The sequence below is a fragment of the Rhipicephalus microplus genome, chromosome X (genome assembly GCF_043290135.1).
Source record: "Rhipicephalus microplus isolate Deutch F79 chromosome X, USDA_Rmic, whole genome shotgun sequence".
Lineage (NCBI taxonomy): Eukaryota > Metazoa > Arthropoda > Arachnida > Ixodida > Ixodidae > Rhipicephalus > Rhipicephalus microplus.
The window spans coordinates 424,604,916-424,620,980 of NC_134710.1; the positions used below are offsets into that span (position 1 = coordinate 424,604,916).

The following is a 16,065-nucleotide window of genomic DNA, read 5'->3' on the forward strand; positions in this document are numbered from 1 at the left end:
TGAGACGAAGGAATTTATGCACAAAATGATCTGTATTGGTTGTTTTCTATGCGCACTGGATGCTGTGGCCACTGTCAAATGTCATAGCCCTTGCCTTTCTTGCCCAGACAGTAAATGTAAGCCAGCTGAGTGTACTCCAAAGGCAACAAGTCTACGATTGTATACACATATAGTTGGTATAATAAGTTTATTAAACATTTGGTGGCCAGCGCTTTTCACAACCTGTCTCTTGTTTCTTGTTTTGCACGCTGATACATGTGTTTGTACCTGATTTGTGATTCTATTTGAAAATTAATGCACTGAAATGTCAACTAAAATGCAATAGAAGATTCTCAAAGTCACATGAAACTTTCATGTGACTTTCATCTTGAATCATTTAGTAAATGATTCAAGATTTAAGATGTGGCGGCTATCATGAATCATTTAGTAAATGATTGAAGATAGCCGCCACATTTACTCAATGCGTGATGAAACTCTTCTCAAACAGGCGGCAACCCTTGCATTTCCATGCATCCACCGGTGCTCAGCTGGGGTAACTCGAGCGCCCCCTAGGCGGCGAAGTTCGGAATCTGAGCCGGCGCAGGCAGCTCCATAGACCGCCGCCAGCTGGGCAGGTGAGGAGTACAGTAGGTCGTGTCCTGGACCTCCTGTTGTCGCTACATCACCACGGCGCTGTTCTCTCTCACTGGCTACGGCTGTACACACACGCATTCAACAAGAAAAGGTAAGCAATTCGAAATAATTTACATTCTGGTAATTTCCTACAGTTGGTCCCTATGCCACGAATACGTATTGAGAAGCGTTTTTCCAAGCGTTTTGCTGTATGCTCGAGTAAGTGTTACAGCGCGTTTGACAGCGTTACTACTACACGTTGAGCAATAAAAAAAAATTGACACCTTTCAAACCAAGAAATCAGGTTTTATTGTGCAATAGCACGCAAAGCATACCGACAACTACTGTTTCGGATAAAAATTGGTCAAAACTGCAGTCTATATGTTAACAAGAAATAATCAGGCTACAATAACTCAAATGCGTTACCCATTAGCCCTAACGTGATATCGTAAATTAGCTCAGCGCTTTCTTATACGCGAGAAAAGCTCCCCTTAATTCATCAACGTCGCTCTACCTTCTTTCGCGAGCATTTGTTGCTCACTTGCAATGCATACTTACCTAGACATGCGTGTGAAGTGAAAACATAATCCGCATTCCACTTACAGCTAACTGAGTCGCTCTTGGCTTGCACGCTTCCTTTCTGGATTTTGTAATACACCGGGAATCTAGATAAATTTCAATCTCCAAATCGTAACGTAATTGTAAACGAAATTGGTAAAGTGTACTTCCATTTATGCTTAACATGAATCCCGCATTTGGAACTGGAGCTCATTGAAAGTTATTATTTCACTACAGAAGTGCAGTTAGAGCTGATTCATTGCAAGCCTGGTAAAGTCGAAAACAGAATCAATGAGCAGTTTTAGATATTGCGCTAAGAAGAGTAGAGATAACATACCGTGGTCCTCCGCTATGACCTCTTTTTTTTTTAAGATAAACAAAAAAGCTGAGAGACACGCTTCGCATCTTTCTGAATCTTGCGTAGACGCACGTAACGATGACGAGTGAGGCACAAGTTTTTTTTTTTACACCACGGATATTCCATTTCCACGAGCACAACTAGTACTAGAACGCCGCAGCGCCAAGTCTAATTTGCCCAAGACATGCATCACATACTGCTGGGAGAACGGGACATTAGTGAACTTAGAAAACTTTTATAGCTATAAAATAACTGGGCTTTTTCTTCGTCACTTTTTCAAAGCACAGGCCGCTTTCCGCAAGAACACCCCACTCGAACCTCTTCATTAAAAATGGAAAAAATACGCTTGTAGCACGGGAGCGGTGAAATACACTCTGCTCGGAATATTTTTCGCCATAACGTCCACAAAAGTGAGGATAAAAAAATAAAACATGCACCGTAATCAAATAGTCGATAGAATTTCGCCAAATTAAATGTTTGCCCCAAATTGTCTATCTGAATCAGTCCTTGTGGGAGCGATCAAGTTGGAATACACACAAATTGGCCTCCGCGATTGAATAATCAATGGCACAGCACACACATCAATATCACACAAGGCACCTAATATCCCGAGTACTGCGCCCCTCTTCCTTGATTCATAGTCAATACAAATTCCAAGTAGGCCCATGATAATCACTGCTGGCGGCATCACCACTCCATCAGTGGCCAAAACAAACGCCCGAAGGCAGGCACGGAACTTTCAACACGAATGACGCTGCAGCAGTTGTACGATAGCGGGAATGCATTTTCAAATACACCATGCACACACTATAAACGGACGCTGGCAGCAGTGCAACAGTGCATGCCACACGGTTCTCTTACGGAAGCACCATACTGAAGTTGGCGACACACGGCTGAAAGTAGCCACCATGTTAGCCGTTTTCTTTCCGTCAATTTGCGACCACTGGAAACACAAAAAAACATCTCACGCCTCAAGCCGGGTGCCGGGTTCGCCGGCTCAGACGAGTTCCCAACTAGCTCCCAACGGTCACGGCTTATGTTGTCATTGGCCGCAGATGCGTGCGATTTAGTGGCGCCATTCGTAATAGCCAATAGAGTGACATGTTGACCTCCTCCTCCTCCTCCTATTATTTCCTCCTCTGTGCGCAAGTGAAGAGGGAGAGGAAGAGAAAGGCAAAAGTCATGGGTATCTAGATACTCTCCTCTCCTCCTCCTATGGACTACTAACCGAACGTGTCGCAAGTGAGTGTATACAATGCCCTCTCCGCTCTATTCTCCTTCTGCATCAGCTGGGTGCACGAAAGGCACTCTCTCTTCAGCTTCCGCTGACAGGGCGATAGCTTTCCGTGGTAGCATGTTTATCGTTTAGCTATCTTGGGTCAACTGGGTTCCCTACTGTTGTAGAAAATTTCGAAAAATGGTGATGTCAACACCTAGAATATTGAAGGTAATCTTCCTAAGCATTATGGTTCTGTGTTCAAATCGAACGAATGAAGCATACATATATAAATTAACTGAGGCACATTTATCATCACAAAACCGCAGGTTCATCACCACTGAAAATGGCCGTGGCATCAGGAGACAGATCCATTACGCTTCAGTGAAGTGAGAAGAAATGACATCAACTTCCTCCGAAGGCGCCTGTAAGTAGTAGTAGTACAAAACTTTATTATATACATAATCCAGACAGGCTTGAACTCCAGTGCCCCGAAGAATATACGGGGTGGAGAGCGAAGTCTGTCCGGCAGGGTGGTGCCCCTATTCCAGGGTCCCACTGGCGCGAGCCATCCGTTCAGCTCTTTGGATCAGTCGCAGCTGATCCACTAGGGCTGGGCTAGATAGCAGCGCCTCCCATCACTCCCACGTGCCAGTGGTGCCGTGCTCTTCGTCATGCTCTGCACACTCCCACGTGATGTGAAAGAGTGTTGGGGTGGCTCCACACCACGGGCACATATCTCTGTACGCCGTGGCGTAGAACAGGTGAAGAGTGTGCAGATTTATGTAAGTGTTAGTCTGTATTTTTCTTAGCGATGTTGCCTCCGCAGCACTGAGCTTGCTGTGAGGACGTGGATACAGCTGCCTATTTTCTCTGTTGTACTTTAAAATTGTTGCGCAGCAAGGGTCCAGGGGTGTAGGGTCATCACTTGCATTGGCTTGAGTGGCTCGGTGATTTGTGAAGCCTCGAGCCGCCTCATCCGTGCGCAGGTTCCCTGTCACACCCTCGTGCCCCGGTGCCCAAGTCACAGCCTGTACGTATTTCACTGTGGGGTCCCATCCTGTCCCAACCAATATACGGAGCACTTGTGCTCCAATTTTGCCCTTTAGATAGTTTCTGCAAGCTTTTTGCGAATCTGAAATGATTGTTAATGGAGCGTTTTGCGTCCATCCCTCTTTTATTGCGAGTGCTATGGCAACTTGTTCTGCTTGTGTTGTCGACGCCTGAGCTATTGAAGCGCAGGCTGTAATTTTCCCTCTATGGTCGGTAGCTCGGATAATTCTTCAATTGTGTTATGAAGACCAAGTGCCAGCAGCTTGTCGTTTGGAGTATTCCGCGGTAATCTCAGGGCTGTCTTGTAGGCCATTCTAATTATTTGGTTTGCCTTTTCCTTCTCTTCCGTGTTCATAATTTCATATGGAAGCGAGTATGTAAGGCGACTGATGACGAGGCTTTTGACCAATTTTAAGGTATCTTGTTCTCTCATGCCTTTACGGTTCTTTGTTATTCGCGAGATCATGTGTGAGATCTGCTGTACTGATGTTTTGAGTTGATTTAGTGTGTGCAGACATCTCTGATTAGCTTGAAGCCACATTCCTAGTATGCGTACGGTATCTTTCTCCGGAATGACATTTTCGTCGAGCTTGACTTCCAGCTTTAGATTCGGGTCGATCCTCCGTGCTTTTCTCTTCGTGAAGCGAATGAGCTCTGACTTTTCGGCTGAGCACTGAAGACCCCGTATCCTTGCGTACTCTTCTATGGTGTTAGCTGCCTGTTGTAACCTATCTTCTTTCTCTGCTAGGCTGCCTGTGGTTGTCCATATCGTAATATCGTCTGCATATATGGCATGTTGTAGACCAGCAATATCTTTGAGTTTTCCTGCAAGGCCTGTCATGGCGACATTGAAAAGTGTCGGTGAAATGACCGCTCCTTGGAGTGTCCCTTTGTTTGGAGGTTTAATGATGTCGGATTCGTAATCTCCCAGCTTGATTGTTGCAGTCCTGTTACTAAGAAAACTTTTGACGTAGTCGAACATTCGCTCTCCACAGTTAGCTTCCTCCAGACCTTCTAGTATTGCTTTGTGACTGATGTTATCAAAGGCTTCCTTCATGTCAACTGCCATAACGACGTTTCCCCAACCTTAGAGATGTCCATTAATACTTGTTCTTTTAAAAGTAGTAGAACATCTTGCGTAGAAAGGTGTGAGCGAAAGCCAAACATAGTTTCGGGCATGAGGTTGTTCTTCTCGAGATGGTTGAGGAGCCTGGTGTTCACCAGTTTTTCAAAGATTTTTCCTAAGCAGGACGTGAGCGAGATAGGTCTCATGTTCTCAATGGCAAGTTTTTTTCCTGGTTTAGGCACCATGACCACAATCGCATGTTTCCATTCTGGTGGGACAGTTCCAGCCAGCCAATGTTTGTTTATGTATTTAGTGAGAGCTTCAATGGCTTCGTCATTTAGGTTCCTGATCATACCATTGGTGATTTTATCTGCACCCGCGGCTGTGTTCTTCTTGTTACTAAATATGGCTGCTCTTATCTCAGCGTCCGTAAAAGGCTTGTCTAAATCAGGTTGCGGTGATCCATTATACCTTCCTTGATATGAAGGCGTCGCTCCGTCTTCCCCAAAGCATTTTTTATGCATAGCTTGAATGAGGTCCTCTTTTGTACCTGGGTATAAGTGCAGCAATCGTTCAAGGGCTTTACTGTTTTCATTTTTTGTCTTCGTGGGGTCTATCGTGGCTTTCAGTATATGTTCCATGTTTTGGCCGTACTCAGCGTTCCATTGAGTGAATCACAGAAATTGGCCCAATTAGTTGCAGCTAATTGATTAGCGTAATCCTCTGCGCGCTGGGTGATATCTTTGATTTTTTCTTTCAATTCACGGTTACGTTTCTGTCTTTTCCATCTTTTCGTAAGGCTTCTTCTTGCTTCCCAAAGATGTAGTAGGTGTGAGTCGACCTCAGGGGCACTGCTTGATCGCGTAATTTTTTTACTGTACCTTTCTTTTTGACACCTTATTTCGTCACACCAATCACTCAAGTTTGTTATATCTGAGGCAGTCAACCTTTGTTCCAGTGATTTTCTGAACGCATGCCAATTAGTTATTTTGGCAACGCCAATCTTTTTACGTATCTGATCTGCTTGTATAGTGGTGCATATTATGTAATGATCACTGCCTAGATTTTCAAGAGTGTTGTGCCATTCCACCTCTTGACAATTTTTGCACATTGTTAGATCCGGTGTCGTGTCACTGGAGTTACTGTTTCCTAGTCTTGTTGGCATTGCTGGATCCGTCAGGAGTGTCATACCTGTAATTTCAATTTGCTGGGCTATGTTTCTGCCCTTGGCATCCTGAGTGAGGTATCCCAAGCTTGGGTCTTTTGCATTGAAGTCCCCCACCACTATGAGCGTGTTCTGCTTCGCTAGTTTTGCTGAATATTCAAATAGTTTGTCGAAAGTTGCCTTTCTTTGTCGACGTGGGCTATAAATGTTCAGGACGAAAATGCTTTTTTTTCTTCTCTTTATATAGGATTTCCGTAATGATATGTGGGGTATCGATTCCTTCTATTGGTTTATGCTGTATTGCGGTTATGGATTTGTGGACTAATGTCGCCACTCTCCATTCGTTGTTATTATTCACAGCTTCACCATGAGTGTCCTAACTCTGCATGCTTGGCCTTATTCCCACCTCTTGGAGAGCTATCACAGCAGGTGGCCTCGGCTGCATGGCCACCAGCTGTGAAAGCTGTTCCTTTTTTCGTTGGAATCCCCGGCAGTTCCACTGCCATATGTCACACTCTTCCGTAGTTTTTCTTAGTCGCTTATGCATTGTCAGTATCTTCTTGTGTTATATTAAGTAGGCCCGGCCTGTTGTATGCCTTATCTGCTTTTTCTTTTATGTGGCTGCCATTGGTATGCTTTCTCAATGCCTTCGTGAGTTCTATCTGTTGCGCTTGAACTTTTCTTTCCAACACGTCGAGTTTTCTGTCTACCTGCCCCATGACCTGTTCAACGATGGAGGGAACTATTTCTTTTACGGCTTCTGTCAGAATAGCTATCATTACCACAGTGTCGCTGTTCAGTATTGATACACTTTGTTGCTGTTGCTGTCCTGCCAAGGAAGATTGAGTGGGTTTCTCTTGTGGTTGTTGTTGCTGCTGCTTTTGTTGGCTTCTAAGTTGCCTGTTTTCTCTTTCTAAATCCCCCATTCTTACACGCATTAACTCTAGTTCTCGCTCGAGTCGCGCGAGCTGTGTGTGTGTTGATTGCGCTTGGTTTGGAGGAGGTTGGGAGGCTGCCGCTGCCCAGCTTACCCTGAATTTCTGGTGGTGGTGGTGCTGCTGCTGCTGCTGTTGTTGTTGTTGTTGCTGCTGCTGCTGCTGCTGTTGCTGCTGCTGCTGCTGCTGTTGTTCTTGCTGCTGCTGCTGCTGTTGTTCTTGCTGCTGCTGCTACTGCTGCTGCTGTTGGTGGTGCTGCTGCTGCTGTTGCTGCGATGTCTTCTTGAGCTTCTTGTTCTTGTTCGTCTTGCTTTCTTCTTGCCGATTGCCTTTGGGGCTGAAGTGGTCTCGGGAATTCGATCTGGACCTTGATCTCGAGCGGGAACTGGATCGAGATCCGGAGCGTGATCCCGCGTCGGACCCCTCCGTTAAATCCATATCTTGCCTTTCGGTGCTGAACCACCGACGCTTCAGTATTCCTGGAGATCGTTGTCCATTTTCGTTTCTAAGCTGTTGTACCTGTTCTTTTCCCCGTTGGGGGACCCTCTTAAGCCATTTACTGCATTCTTTTGCCGCTGTTCGATGATCACCGCCACAGAGTGCACACTTGGGAACGCACTCGTGGTCGTTTGGAGGGTCGTTAAGCCTGCAGCCGCCACACACATTCACAGTGGGTGTTGGACAGACGTCCGTCCTGTGGCCTTGGCTTTTACACAGTTTACAGTATTGTCTTGTGGGTGGGTATGGTAGACATGACATCTCACCACCAAAGTAATACACAAAACGCGGCACAATGGGTCCATCAAAGGTTATCATTGCCATCTCAGATTTTCTCAACATGCGTGCTTGCACGACTGTGACGCCCTGTGTGCGTACTCTAAGGTTGTTGAGAAGTTCTTCTTCCGGTGTTTCACGTTCCAGTCCGTGCACAACTCCCTTGAGAAACCTCTAGGGTGTAGAAATGTAGGTATTCACGAGATGTCTGGTGTACTTGAGGTCGAGCGCCTTGATTTTCAAAATTTGCTCGGCGACGTGCTCGTGCGGAGTACTTGCAATGATAATGTTGGATCCATTCCGGAGGCGCAGCAGGAATTTGTCACCTCTGCCTATTTCCGCGTCTCCACATGCACGTGCAATCGCTCATGCCACTTCATATGTTTTTAAGTCTCTCACCACGAGCCCTGTTTTGGGTTGTATAATAATTTTCATATCATTCTTGGGTAGAGGCGTCGCACGTGAGCGTCGGCGGCCTCTCATGGCACCCGACGCGTCGCGTCTACTCCCGTGCGCCCGCTCAGGCGTTCCGTAACTGCCACCCGCGTTTCTCTCGCTGTCTCTGAAGCTGCTGTCTGCCAGAGACACTAAGTCATTAGTTGTTCTTTTCGTAAGATTTAGTGAAGTTTGCTGAAAATCACCAACTTGCCTGGGATCTTCCATGGCCCGCGCTTGCTTCCTTAGTCTCTTACGTTCGCGTAATGAAAGAGCAAGCTGCCACTGACCGTCTGTCACACAGGTTCGTTAATTAGGGAGGCGATCGCCGGGCTAATTCCAAGAACCGAGGTATCGGCCCCCCGAACCGCAACACGAAAGCGTGGACAATTTAGAAGTGGTCCTATTTGGCGCGCCAGCGGACGCCGGCTGTGGCCCAAAGAACAAGTCAGAGCCGAGAGTTGATAAACAAACGAAATTATATTCTCAATAATTGCAGATCAAAACAACACACAAGTATGCACTCTCCGCAATAGTTGAGTACAATATCTCACCAAACAAACAACGTACTACACAGTACAATCAGCCACACTCGAAACAACAGACACAGACAACAATACGCACTACAATGCAGTCGCATGCATTGAACAACCAAGACACTTAAAGACTTAAGAGATAGGAAACCTATTCAGTCCAAAGTTCTTGGAACAAAAGTCTGGAGGATACTCTTCCGAGAATCACTCACTCAAAGTCCAGTGTTGTTGTCGTTCCGCTGCCCTCGAAGTTTCTCTTCCAGGAAACCTCGCCGAAGTTTCTCTTCCAGGAAACCTCACGTCTTCAATAGGCCACCCTCCAAGCTTCAAACTTCTTCGCCGGAAACACGTCGGCTTCACACACGCAGCCGTTGCCACGCGTCTTCGCTCGGTAGCGGTAAACACACACTCTTGCCTGTAGCTCGAGTCGTCACCCCTCAGGTGGAAATCCTCTTCTTCTCCTGCTTTGTCTCCACGGACAAAACCTTCGCCGACTACCCGGCGGAATCCCTACGCGCTCTGGCGCTAACTTTCGTCTTCTCCTGCTTTCTCACCTCGGCTGCTTGATTAAATACCCTCTGCGCGAGGATGAGGACATCCTCATCCTCAACTATTCAAACTGGAAGTGAAGCGCCAAAATCGAACGCTTTTACCATCCTGTTTCTGCCTGCACTTCCTACCGTCAGCATGAAACGCCTTAACAGACAGTCTGTGTCGAGTTCTCTGGAAACGCTCGTGCCAAATGAGATCACGGACATAAGAGTGAACGCCAGAAAGAATATACTGGCTGTGGACGTTTTGCACGCAAGTGCGTTGGGCGTTCTGCGCAGTGTAACTGACTTGGACGGCAACCCGGTGCGCTCTCATGTTCCCTTGGGATGTGATGTAGTAACCGGCGTGATCTACGACATTGATGTCGCTATTTCCAATAAGGACTTACAGCTTCTTGTCAAGTCAACAACTGATACTCCAAATGTTGATGTCACCCGGCTAGGCAAGTCTCGCTGTGTGAAGATTGCGTTTAAGAGCACATCACTCCCCTCTCATGTGAAGGTGGGGTACTTCAGACATGCTGTGCGGCCTTTCATTCCAAAGCCTCTCCAGTGCCGTAAATGCATGAAACTTGGACATGTGAGCAGCGTCTGCGAGAATTCGGTGGTATGCCACCGCTGCGCCGAGCACCATGAAGCGGATAAGTGCGTCGCAACTGTCAAGAAATGCTCTAATTGCAATGGATCCCATGAAGCCACATCGAAGGACTGCCCGCGGATTCAGAAGGAAATTGCCATCTTGAAGGAGATGGTGCGCGATCACTCATCTCACCGAGAAGCCGCAGCTAAAGTCAGAAGGCGTCGTTCACGTCGACGTCGGTCTTCGAGGACGCCCGCTACCTCCTCGACACGATTGCGTGATCCCTCATCAGTACCACCTCCTTTACCTCCCAGACCACATGCCGCGGGAAAGGCTGTAAAGGACAAAGCCAGTGAGCATACCCTGACTGCGACAGAGTGGCCTGCTCTTCCAAGGGAAGCAGCATCAAGCGAACCGAAGGAGCTTCATGACTGCCAGTCCACGCTCCCGGTTCGAGATCTTTCCAACCAAGACAGGCAAGTGACTGCGATCGTCCCGGTTCGAGATCTTTCCAACCAAGACAGGCAAGTGGCTGCAATCGTGCAATCATTAATTGCCACGATTCGCACGCTACTGAGCAGCATACAATCTCCGTCTGCTAAGAGTGCACTGCAAATACTGGATGCACTGAATCCAGTTCTTGCTAACTTCGTATAAGCACAATGGCTCAACAAAATCTCCACTTCCGCACTGAAGTTAAAAGTGCGTCGATTTTTCAGTGGAATGCCAGAGGCATGAAGTCCCGTATCTCGGACTTGCGCCAATTTGTTCGGGCCAATCAATTCCCTATACTTGTCATATGTGAACCAAACGTGTCAACGCCTTATAGATTGTCCGGTTATGAAGCTTTTTGTTCAGCCGCTTGCGAAGAACGTAGCAAAGTAATTGTTTACATTCGCACAGACTTGACTTATCTTTCGCACCCAATAAGTTCAAATGACGACAATCAGTACGTGTGTCTTCGTGTGAAGAAGAATGCAGTTTCGTTCACGCTTATTGGTGGATATGTATCTCCGTCATCGCGATTTGACTGCGACAGATTAAAAGACATCCTAATGAGAACCGATGGGCCTTGGATCATAACCGGTGACTTCAACGCCCATCACATGCTTTGGGGGAGCACTAGGATGAATGCCAGGGGCCGGAACATTGTTACATTCGTTTCCGATTACGACCTTTCCATCATGAACGATGGTACCCCCACATATCTGCGGGGTCTCACGTATGGCAGTTGCCTTGACCTGACATTGGTGTCACGGTGCTTCTCTCACAAAGTTAAGTGGTTTTGCGATATTGAGACTCATGGGAGTGATCACATACCCACCTACGTGACTATCGATGGTATCGTAAAAAATTTCTCTTCCGGTGTTGCAATTGGCACTGACTGGTCGATGTTTGCATCGCGTGTTGAGAACGCTTGCCAAGACGGCCTCGCCTGCAGCCTGGAAAATACCATAGTGGAAGCTATGCAAGCGTCCAAATGTAAATTACCATTTTCGTCTAAAGTTACACAGTTTGACATCGAACTGGAAAAATTACGAGCTATACGAAGGCGTGCATAACGGCGATACAGACGCACAAGATCAATTTACGATCTGAGGGAAGCAAGGCGGCTCCAGAAAAAGATTCAACGACGCATTTACAAACTGGAGAGCGAACGCTGGAAAGCATTCTGCGAATCTCTAGACCCTCATAAACCGCTGTCATATATCTGGAGAACAGTTCGTGGTCTTCGCTCCTCTCCACAACAACGGCACCCTTTTAAAGCTTTGGCACTCCATCAGGGAAAAACAGAACTCGAGGTGGCTGAAGAATTTTGCACGAGAGTTGCCGGGAATATTGTGAACGAGAGCATCGACGCCGTGATCTTTCCTGAGACGCGATCACCAGAAATGGACATTCCGTTCACCATGGAAGAACTGGAAGGTGCGTTAGTCGCTTCTAAGCGCATGTCATCGCCAGGTCCTGATGGTATTACTTATAGTGCGTTGGGACACCTTGGACAAAAAGCTAGAAAAGAACTTTTAACATGCTTCCACAACTCCTGGCTCAGCGGCAGTGTTCCCCGAGAATGGAAAATTAGTCGATTAATACCACTTTTGAAATCGGGAAAATCACCATTGGACTTGACAGCGTATCGCCCTATTGCCCTCGCAAGCTGCCTCGGAAAAGTGATGGAAAGGATGGTTCTATTTCGTCTCGAGTGGTACTTGGAACGATACACCGAATACCCTTCTTGCATGGCAGGCTTTCGTCGGGGCCGCTCCTCCATTGACTGTGTCCTTGATTTGTCGACATTTGTTCAACAAGAAAAAAGTCGCAAGCGCATATCAGTGGCACTCTTTCTTGACGTGAAGGGCGCATATGATAATGTAGCTCACGATGCCATCCTCACTTCTCTCGCAGCGATGGGCGTTGGTGGACGAATGTTTCAATGGATAAAAGATTATATAACTAGCAGAGGTTTCTTTGTACAAACATATGAGGGTACAACTGCCCAACATTACACCTACTGCGGAGTACCTCAGGGAGGTGTTTTAAGCCCGACATTGTTCAATGTGGCCCTCATTGGTCTGGTGAAGGTTCTGCCAAAGTCGGTGTGCCTATCCATATACGCCGATGATATTTGCCTCTGGAGTGCTGCAGTTACTCGCCCTCAGGTGCGTGCACGAATACAGCGGGCAGCAACACTCACAACAGCCTACCTTCAGAAACAAGGCCTAAATATATCAACTGTGAAGTGCGCGTTGATGGCGTTTACACGCAAACCAATGACGCCATACCCTGTTTACATCAATGGGCAGAGTGTCAAATATGCACGGACGCATCGTTTCCTGGGCATAATAATCGACAGAAGTCTTTCGTGGAGCCCACATTGTGCGTACTTGAAGAAGAGACTGCTATCTATTGTGCATATCATGAAATTCTTGTGCGGTAAAGCATGGGGAACTTCTGTGGCCTCCATGCTACAGCTGTACAGGGCCCTATTTCTGGGTCTATTGCGCTACAGCTTGCCGGTACTGACTAACACTTGCAAATCGAATACTCATTCATTGGAGAGTTTGCAGGGTCAGGCACTGCGTATCTGCCTAGGACTGCCCCGATGCGCTTCTACTTATGCCACAATCATGCTTGCCAAAGACCATCCGGTCAGGACATATATAGCTGTGGATTGCCTCAGAGCGCACATTCGACATGCTAGCCGTGTCCCCGACCACCACTTGGCCCTTCTACCTTCCGGAAGACCACGTGCTACGTTTTCAGACGTCATAGCCAAGCACCTAAACAGCATTCCATCAGGATATACGCCAGCTGCGAGAACGGCATGCCCTTTGTGGTGCCTCGACCAGCCGCAAGTACGTCTAGAAATTCCGGGAATCAAAAAGAAAAGCAGTCACTCTAGAGTAGCATTGAAGCAAGCAACACTGCTATTATTACATGAGTTGTACTTAGACCGAACGCAGATATACACTGATGGGTCTGTCTCATCCAGCAGCTCATCAAGTGCCGCTGTAATTCCGGCTGCAGAAATGACAATCAAATTTAAGTTGTCACATATGACTACATCTACGGCATCAGAGCTTGCTGCTATAAGGGCTGCTTTACAATATCTCGTTCAAGAACGTCCAGGAAAATGGGTCATATTCTGTGATTCGAAGGCAGCGCTTCAGAGTTTGCAGTCTGCCATGCGTAGGAGGAGCCATGACCAACTGGTACAAGAAATAAGACATTGCCATCATAAAGCTCTAGCACGAGGGCATGATATTATATATGAATGGCTGCCTGGACATATCGGTATTACCGGAAATGAACTAGCCGATGATGCAGCCCGCTCAGCCCATGAAGAAACCCGTGTAGTCCCGATTCCTCTATCAAGGAATGATGCAGCAAGACAACTTTACCTGCTGACTCGAGATCTCACACGCACGTTCTGGTCGTCTACCAGCTTCCAAAGGTGTCAATTTTATGAACTGGATCCTTCGCTAAAGCTAAAGCTACCATCACAACTTTCCCGCTCCGATGCGACACTGTTATGCCGCCTTTGGTTGGGTGTTGCATTCACAAAGGTGTACTCCTTTCGCATTGGTATGGCAGACACTCCTACATGCGACTACTGCGGAGATGAAGAAACCATCGAACACGTCCTCTGCAGCTGCGCTTGCTACGACACACAGCGATGCCAGCTACGGATGGTTTTGAATCGACTTGACCCCGGACCATTTTGTGTGCGGAAGATACTAGGACCTTGGGCATCTGCCTCAGTTGCGCAGAAAGCAACTAAAGCACTGCTTCTATACCTCAAGTCAACAAACCTGAGCGACCGCCTGTGAACTGTGTGTGCTCACCGAGTGTGCTCGTGATTGTGTGCGCCTTCTCATCTTTGTGCAACCTCTTTTCTCCCCTTTATCCCTTCCCCAGTGCAGGGTAACAAACCGGATGTGCGTCTGGTTAACCTCCCTGCCTTTCCTTGTATCTTTATCTCTCTCTCTCTCTCTCTGCGCGAGATTCCAGAAGGTTCTCGTCATTTCGTCGGCGCGATACGCAGCGAAGGTTGGGGGGGAGGGCGAGACGGTTCGAATGCTGGCCGCGACAGATGACTCAACCCGGCTTCAACCACGCCCCTTTCCATCTAGAAAGTTCGAGTGCTTGCTCGGCCACCGTTGTGGGGTGAGGAGGTTCGTCGGCGAGCCTACGCTTCCGAGAGGGGAGGGTCGCGCGCCCAGGGAGTCTTTGAATGTTTGTTTTCTTCTCTTTTTTTATCGTTGACCTCACGGCGTCACTCCGGCTCGTCGCGAGAACTTGGCGGCGCGCCCTTTTTGAGCGCTCGTTCTGTGACACCGTCTTTCGCCTCGTCGTCAGCTCCCTTTGACGCTTCATGGTGTTCGCTCGCGTCGCCGCTGGCTGACTCCACTTGTATCGCCTCGTCAGACGATGGGGAGTATTTGACGAAATCTTCTGCAGAGCCCAGTTCTGTGCTCAAATCTTGATCGTCCGTGTCCATGGCTTCCTTTGCCGTTACCTGGTCGTCGTCCGTTGGGTTATTGGCTGCTGCATTGGCACGCCCAGGAGAGTTGCTGGTAGTCGATGCACTGCTCCCCGGTCCGCCGCTAGTCCTAGCCTGGCGGCCGGGCATGCCAGAACCTTGGTCACTTCAGAAGGGAAGAAATCGGTGTCGTTGTCCCGATAACATGGTGTCGAAATGATCACGTCATACTTCCAGACGCACTCTGCGTTTGCTTTAAAGAAGCCACGAAGTTTAACGCAAAAACAGGCAAAATTTTGAGGAGCTGAGACAAACGCGTCTGATCCGCTCGACGCCACCTAGCGTCTCCTTAAGGTGCCTGTAAGATCTACCGAAAAACACCCACCCTGAATTTCAACTCAACCGCCAAAAGCAAGGTGCCAAGGAGCTACAGCGCACCTATGGCCAAGAAGTAGGAGTTTATTGTGTGGACGACGACGCCTACACCATCAAACATTGCTATAACCTCGCTGTCGAGGGGCAGTAAGAGCTAGATTGTTTTTAAGAGCAATACTCATGAATTTTGGGTTTTTATGTTGCTTTTTTACAGCTTGTCTGATTATTCCCGCTGATTTTTGCATCAAGGCCCAGTAAAGTTAACTGTCCATTTAGCTACAGTAAGACCTACATTAGAATATGCGAGTATCATGTGGGACCCTTATCAAAAAGGAATAATCAGTCAAGTTGAATGAGTTGCTGACCCGCAGGTTGTGGGATCGAATTCCGGCTGCGGTGGCTGCATTTTCGATGTAGGCGAAAATACTGTAGGCCCATGTGCTCAGATTCGGGTGCACGTTAAAGAAACCCAGGTGGTCAAACTTTCTGGAGCCCTCCACTATGGCGTCTCTCACAATCATATGGTGGTTTGAAGACGTTAAACCCCACATATTAATCAGTCAAGTTGATCAAGTACAAAGAAGAGCGGCTAGATTTATTCTTTCAAAATATTCTCGAACTGATTCTATGGCAGAGATGCTACAAAAACGGAACTTACCTAACATTTTGGAACACCGTCGTATAGCCAGACTAAAATTGTTATTTTTGCTTTCTCGAAATACATTTAACTTTGATGGAGCACAGTACCTCGTTCCGCGATTTGTCCAGAACCTACGAAGTGACTACCGCAGCAACTTTCAAATCCCCAAATCTCGTGTGAACCCATACACCTACTCTTATTTTCCTAAAACCATAAAAGGCTTTACGGAA

General features: G+C 47.4%; 1 long non-coding RNA gene across 1 annotated transcript in view; it reads left to right on the plus strand.

Moving 5' to 3' along the window:
- Positions 1-475: 475 nt before the first annotated feature.
- The window catches only part of LOC142776544 (uncharacterized), a 38,678-nt gene continuing 23,088 nt past the window's right edge, over positions 476-16,065 (plus strand). Inside the window, exons 1-2 of the long non-coding RNA XR_012887626.1 lie at positions 476-724; positions 3,074-3,171. This is a non-coding gene — a long non-coding RNA (uncharacterized LOC142776544). The remainder of the gene's footprint in view (positions 725-3,073; positions 3,172-16,065) is intronic.